We start from the raw sequence: 7,444 nt of genomic DNA, 5'->3' as shown, positions 1-7,444 counted from the left end.
AACATTTTACATCAAGCTAGAAATTAAAATGGAAATGATCTCAACAGAGAAAATTGTCCTCATCTGTTCTACCTATATCTCCCGAAAATAATCCCCAGACTTTAACGATGACAGCTTTTCCATCCTAGAGGGGGAGATCAACCATTTCCAGGCCCAGTGACGTACTAGTCTGTGGCGACCTAAATGTCAGAACTGGACAAGAACCCGACACCCTCAGCACACAGGGGGACAAACACCTACCTGGAGGTGACAGCGTTCCCTCCCCCATATAACCCCCCCAAATATAAATACGAAAGCATAACCAGCAAACAAAATGGATCACAACTCCTGCAGCTCTGTTACATCCTGGGTATGTCCATAGTCATTGGTAGGCTTCGAGGGGACTCCTATGGTAGGTACACCTATAGCTCTGTTACATCCTGGGTATGTACATAGTCATTGGTAGGCTTCGAGGGGACTCCTATGGTAGGTACACCTATAGCTCTGTTACATCCTGGGTATGTCCATAGTCATTGGTAGGCTTCGAGGGGACTCCTATGGTAGGTACACCTATAGCTCTGTTACATCCTGGGTATGTCCATAGTCATTGGTAGGCTTCGAGGGGACTCCTATGGTAGGTACACCTATAGCTCTGTTACATCCTGGGTATGTCCATAGTCATTGGTAGGCTTCGAGGGGACTCCTATGGTAGGTACACCTATAGCTCTGTTACATCCTGGGTATGTCCATAGTCATTGGTAGGCTTCGAGGGGACTCCTATGGTAGGTACACCTATAGCTCTGTTACATCCTGGGTATGTCCATAGTCAATGGTAGGCTTCGAGGGGACTCTTATGGTAGGTACACCTATAGCTCTGTTACATCCTGGGTATGTCCATAGTCATTGGTAGGCTTCGAGGGGACTCCTATGGTAGGTACACCTATAGCTCTGTTACATCCTGGGTATGTCCATAGTCATTGGTAGGCTTCGAGGGGACTCCTATGGTAGGTACACCTATACACCTATAGCTCTGTTACATCCTGGGAATGTCCATAGTCATTGGTAGGCTTCGAGGGGACTCCTATGGTAGGTACACCTATAGCTCTGTTACATCCTGGGTATGTCCATAGTCATTGGTAGGCTTCGAGGGGACTCCTATGGTAGGTACACCTATAGCTCTGTTACATCCTGGGAATGTCCATAGTCATTGGTAGGCTTCGAGGGGACTCCTATGGTAGGTACACCTATAGCTCTGTTACATCCTGGGTATGTACATAGTCAATAGGCTTCGAGGGGACTCCTATGGTAGGTACACCTATAGCTCTGTTACATCCTGGGTATGTCCATAGTCATTGGTAGGCTTCGAGGGGACTCCTATGGTAGGTACACCTATAGCTCTGTTACATCCTGGGTATGTACATAGTCAATAGGCTTCGAGGGGACTCCTATGGTAGGTACACCTATAGCTCTGTTACATCCTGGGTATGTACATAGTCAAGGCTTCGAGGGGACTCCTATGGTAGGTACACCTATAGCTCTGTTACATCCTGGGTATGTACATAGTCAATGGTAGGCTTCGAGGGGACTCTTATGGTAGGTACACCTATAGCTCTGTTACATCCTGGGTATGTACATAGTCAATGGTAGGCTTCGAGGGGACTCCTATGGTAGGTACACCTATACCTCTGTTACATCCTGGGTATGTACATAGTCAATAGGCTTCGAGGGGACTCCTATAGTAGGTACACGTATAACTCTGTTACATCCTGTTACATCCTGGGTATGTACATAGTCAATGGTAGGCTTCGAGGGGACTCCTATGGTAGGTACACCTATAGCTCTGTTACATCCTGGGTATGTACATAGTCAATAGGCTTCGAGGGGACTCCTATGGTAGGTACACCTATAGCTCTGTTACATCCTGGGTATGTACATAGTCAATAGGCTTCGAGGGGACTCCTATGGTAGGTACACCTATAGCTCTGTTACATCCTGGGTATGTACATAGTCAATAGGCTTCGAGGGGACTCCTATGGTAGGTACACCTATAGCTCTGTTACATCCTGGGTATGTACATAGTCAATAGGCTTCGAGGGGACTCCTATAGTAGGTACACCTATAGCTCTGTTACATCCTGGGTATGTACATAGTCAATAGGCTTCGAGGGGACTCCTATGCTCTGTAGGTACACCTATAGCTCTGTTACATCCTGGGTATGTACATAGTCAATAGGCTTCGAGGGGACTCCTATGGTAGGTACACCTATAGCTCTGTTACATCCTGGGTATGTACATAGTCAATAGGCTTCGAGGGGACTCCTATAGTAGGTACACCTATAGCTCATCTCTTGACAGTAGTACTGTAGACTACTTTATCACTGAACTCAACCCAGAGTCTCTCAGAGCGTTCAGTCAGTTCACAGATCACAGCAAAATCACAGTCTACTTCAACTGAACAAACCTAAACAGTGTATTTGACCTCTCAACTTCCCTATCAAATCTAAAAATGTCAAGCAGACAACCTAAGAAAATGAACAACAATGACAGATCGTAACGTCTCTCCTCTTCGTCTGATGATGAGGAATAGCAACACGCAGCATTGTAAGTGTTCAGAGTAAATTTAATTAAATAAACTGAACTCTGAATGACTACAACAACAACAAAAACAACAAAGAGTGTGAACGACACAAAACAGGAAACAACCACAAACTCAGGTGGAAAACAGGCGACCTAAGTATGGTTCTCAATCAGAGACAATGATTGACTGCTTCCTCTGATTGGCAACCATACCTCTGATTGGGAACCATACCTCTGATTGGGAACCATACCTCTGATTGGGAACCATACCTCTGATTGGGAACCATACCTCTTGATTGGGAACCATACCTCTGATTGGGAACCATACCTCTGATTGGGAACCATACCTCTGATTGGGAACCATACCTCTTATTGGGAACCATACCTCTGATTGGGAACCATACCTCTGATTGGGAACCATACCTCTGATTGGGAACCATACCTCTGATTGGGAACCATACCTCTGATTGGGAACCATACCTCAAACACATAGAAATACAACACACAGAACAAAACATAGAATGTAAAACATAGAATGAAAGATTTGTGACCTGATGCCAAGAGAAAAGGGCAACCAGTGAAGAACACACACCATTGTAAATACAACCCATATTTATTTTATCTTGTGTGCTTTAACTATTTCAACATTTGAAATGTCTTTATTCTTTTGGAACTTTTGTGACTGTAATGTTTACTGTTAATTTGTATTGTTCATTGCACTATTGTTTGTTATCTATTTCACTTGCTTTGGCAATATAAACATATATTTCCCATGCCAATAAAGCCCTTAAATTGAAATTGAATTAAATTGAGAGAGAGAGAGAGAAAGAGAGAGAGAGAGAGAAAGAGAGAGAGAGAGAGACAGAGAGAGAGACAGAGAGAGAGAGACAGAGACAGAGAGAGAGAGAGAGGAAGGAAAAAGAGACTAATAATATCTCTCTCTCCCTTTCTCTCCCCTTGTCTCTTTCCCCACTCCCTCTCTCCCACTCCCCTCTCTCTCTCCCACTCCCCTCTCTCTCTCCCACTCCCCTCTCTCTCTCCCACTCCCCTCTCTCTCCCACTCCCCTCTCTCTCTTCTCTCTTCCACTCCACACTCTCTCCTCTCTCCCCTCCTCTCTCTCTCTTCTCTCTTCCACTCCACACTCTCTCCTCTCTCTCCCACTCCCCTCTCTCTCTCTCCCACTCCCCTCTCTCTCTCCCACTCCCTCTCTTTACTCTCTCTTCCACTCCCCACTCTCTCCTCTCTCACCCACTCCCCTCTCTCTCTCCCACTCCCCTCTCTCTCTTCTCTCTTCCACTCCACACTCTCTCCTCTCTCTCCCACTCCCCTCTCTCTCTCCCACTCCCCTCTCTCTCTCCCACTCCCTCTCTCTCTTCTCTCTTACACTCCACACTCTCTCCTCTCTCTCCCACTCCCCCTATCTCCCCTCTCTCCCACTCCCCCTCTCTCCACTCCCTCACCCCTCTCTTTCCCTCACCCCTCTCTCTCTCCTCTCTCTCCCACTCCCCCTCTCTCCCCTCTCTCTCCTTCACCTCTCTCTTTCCTCTCTCTCCCACTCCACTCTCTCTCTATCCCACACCCCTCTCTCTCCCACTCCCCTCTCTCTCCTCTCTCTCCCACTCCCCTCTCTCTCCTCCCTCTCCCACTCTCCCCTCTCTCTCCCTCACCCCTCTCTCTCTCTCTCTCCTCTTTCTCACACTCCACTCTCTCTATCTCACACCCCTCTCTTCTCTCTCCCACTCCTCTCTCTCTCCCACTCTCCCCTCTCTCTCCTCTCTCTCTCTATTCCAAACACCTCTCTCTCACTCCCCTCTCTCTCTCCCTCTCTCTCCCACTCCCCTTTCTCTCTCCCTCTCTCTCCCACTCCCCTCTCTCTCTTCTCTCTCCCACTCCCCTCTCTCTCTTCTCTCTCTCCCACTCCCCTCTCTCTCTTCTCTCTCCCACTCTGCTCTCTCTCTCCCACTCCCCTCTCTCTCTCCTCTCTCTCCCACTCCCCTCTCTCTCTCCTCTCTCGCCCACTCCCCTTTCTCTCTCTCTCTCCTCCCTTTCCCTTTCCCCCTCTCTCTCTCTCTCTCCTCCCTTCCCCTTTCCCCACTCTCTCTCCTCCCTTTCCCTTTCCCCCCCCTCTCTCTCTCTCTCTCTCTCTCTCTCTCCTCCCTTCCCCTTCTCCCCCCCCTCTCTCTCTCTCCTCCCTTCCCCTTTCCCCCTCTTTCTCTCTCTCTCCTCCCTTTCCCTTTCCCCCTATCTCTCTCTCTCCTCCCTTCCCCTTTCCCCCTCTCTCTCTCTCTCTCTCTCCTCCCTTTCCCTTTCCCCCCTCTTTCTCTCTCTCTCTCCTCCCTTTCCCTTTCCCCCTCTCTCTCTCCTCCCTTCCCCTTTCCCCCTCTTTCTCTCTCTCTCCTCCCTTCCCCCCCTCTCTCTCTCTCTCTCCTCCCTTCCCTTCCCCCCTCTCCCTCTCTCTCTCTCTCTCTCTCTCTCTCTCTCTCTCTCTCTCTCTCTCTCTCTCTCTCTCTCTCTCTCTCTCTCTCTCTCTCTCTCTCTCTCTCTCTCTCCTCCCTTCCCTTTCCCCCCTCTCTCTCTCTCTCTCTATCTCTCTCTCTCTCTCTCTCTCTCTCTCTCTCTCTCTCTCTCTCTCTCTCTCTCTCTCTCTCTCCTCCCTTCCCCTTTCCCCCCTCTTTCTCTCTCTCTCTCCCTCCCTTTCCCTTCCCCCCCCCTCTCTCTCTCTCTCTCTCTCTCTCTCTCTCTCTCTCTCTCTCTCTCTCTCTCTCTCTCTCTCTCTCTCTCTCTCCTCCCTTTCCCTCCCCCCTCTCTCTCTCTCTCTCCTCCCTTCCCCTTTCCCCCTCTCTCTCTCCCCATCTATTCACAGTGCTGTGGTTCTATACAAGGTTACTCCATTAGCCAGCAGGATAGGAACAATGGGAAACTGCGTCAAGCAGGTGGTGCTTTCTGAGTTGAACAGAAGAGACTGTGTGTGTGTGTGTGTGTGTGTGTGTGTGTGTGTGTGTGTGTGTGTGTGTGTGTGTGTGTGTGTGTGTGTGTGTGTGTGTGTGTGTGTGTGTGTGTGTGTGTGTGTGTGTGTGTGTGTGTGTGTGTGTGTGTGTGTGTGTGTGTGTGTGTGTGTGTGTGTGTGTGTGTGCAGCAATGGTACTCATTGGAGTTATAGTACTAGCTTTCTGAATGGACAGACTGGGTGAGTGAATGGTGGATTAGCAGAGCTGTATAGAGTTAATTTCCATTTCAAATGACCATTGAACAAACAATATAATAAGTACATAATGAAAAAATTATACAGACTGTAGATTTATTTGGAAGGTTTAGTTAAAAAAAATGTAAACCAACATGGTGGACAAGCTGTTTGAAATTAATTTAATTGAAAAACCACATGATTTCACATGTTGAAAATCAAATGATTTGACGTGACCTTTACACATGTTTTGTGAAATCATCTGAAACCTGAAAAGTGTTGTTTTTTTTAAACAACATTTCACAACATGACGATGTGGATTTTCTGATCTGAAATAAAACTGGGTTTATAGTTGTGTTTTTTTGTTGTTGATTTACATTTTACGTGATCACAAACTTTCACATTTAGATTCAAATGTTTACATGAGTCAGAACCTCTTCGATGATGCATTTCCTGCTTTGCCACAAGGGTCTGTGGGAGATTTATTGGCAAGAGAAAGTTGCCAAGTTGGATCCAAGTCAGTAAGTGTCATACTGACAGCACCAACTAAAAAGAAGCAGTACTCAGGGACACTTTACACGAAGGCCTAGATTCAATCGGATCAAGCATAAACATGCGATAGCATAGCTGGTATGTTGGTTGTGTCGGAGGTGGAACTGCGTTATCGCTATCAAATCAGTGAGCTGGAGTATATAGCCACTGTCTCAGTACTGGAACTCACTCATTTACATGTCTAATATCCAGAGTGATTTACATTTGCATTCAACTAAGGTTGTGGTGGGGTGCGTACTGGTCGGCAGAGAAGTCGGAGCAAAAACTGATTTACAACGGCGCAGTTTAATAAACAAAAACCACCGTTAACAGAACAATAAATCAATGGGTAAACAAAACAACAAACAACAAAACCCATTACACACCGGCATAACGTGCACAAGCACTACAATAAACACTTCCAGACAAGGACGAGTGGCGGAGGAACAGAGGGTTAAATACACAAGATGTAATGATGGAATTGAAACCAGGTGTAAAGGGAAGACAAGACAAAACAAATGGAAAATGAAAGGTGGGATCGGCGATGGCTGGAAGACCGGTGAATGTCGACCGAACAAGGACAGGGAAATCACCATACAAAGGTAGATAAACAACAACATACCACAGTCATAATAAGTATACATAAGTCTACATTTTCTGTAACTGTTAGTGAGAATGCTATTGCTATTGCTATTGCTAATGCTAATGCTATTGCTATTGCTAATGCTAGTGTTATTGCTAATGCTATTGCTATTGCTATTGCTAATGCTATTGTTATTGTTATTGCTAATGCTATTGTTATTGCTAATGCTAGTGCTATTGCTAATGCTATTGTTATTGCTACTTGCAAATGTATGAAAGTATTTAGTAGTTTATTTTGATACGTTGACCTCTATGGTATTTTGTAATTATTATTTGTAAATTCTATTTAAAAAAAAAAAAAATTTGCCCATCCCTGGGTGAAGACAATGTGCTGACGTGATGGTGGCTAATTAGCATATTTGGGGTTTAAAATATGTTGTATTTGTGCCAACCATCAGTGGAAATGTTGTACCAGTTTAAGCTTATCATTAAGTTGCCAATGTCACTCCACTGTTAAGGCATTTTCCAGTAGCTTAAATGGCAGCTCACAGGAAGTTTATGTTTGATTTGAGCCAACTAGTTACAAGTGAAAGT

The sequence above is a fragment of the Oncorhynchus gorbuscha genome, linkage group LG20 (assembly GCF_021184085.1).
Source record: "Oncorhynchus gorbuscha isolate QuinsamMale2020 ecotype Even-year linkage group LG20, OgorEven_v1.0, whole genome shotgun sequence".
NCBI classification, from domain to species: domain Eukaryota; kingdom Metazoa; phylum Chordata; class Actinopteri; order Salmoniformes; family Salmonidae; genus Oncorhynchus; species Oncorhynchus gorbuscha.
The sequence above is the reverse complement of the archived record's forward strand: the minus strand, read 5'-3'. Positions refer to the sequence as shown.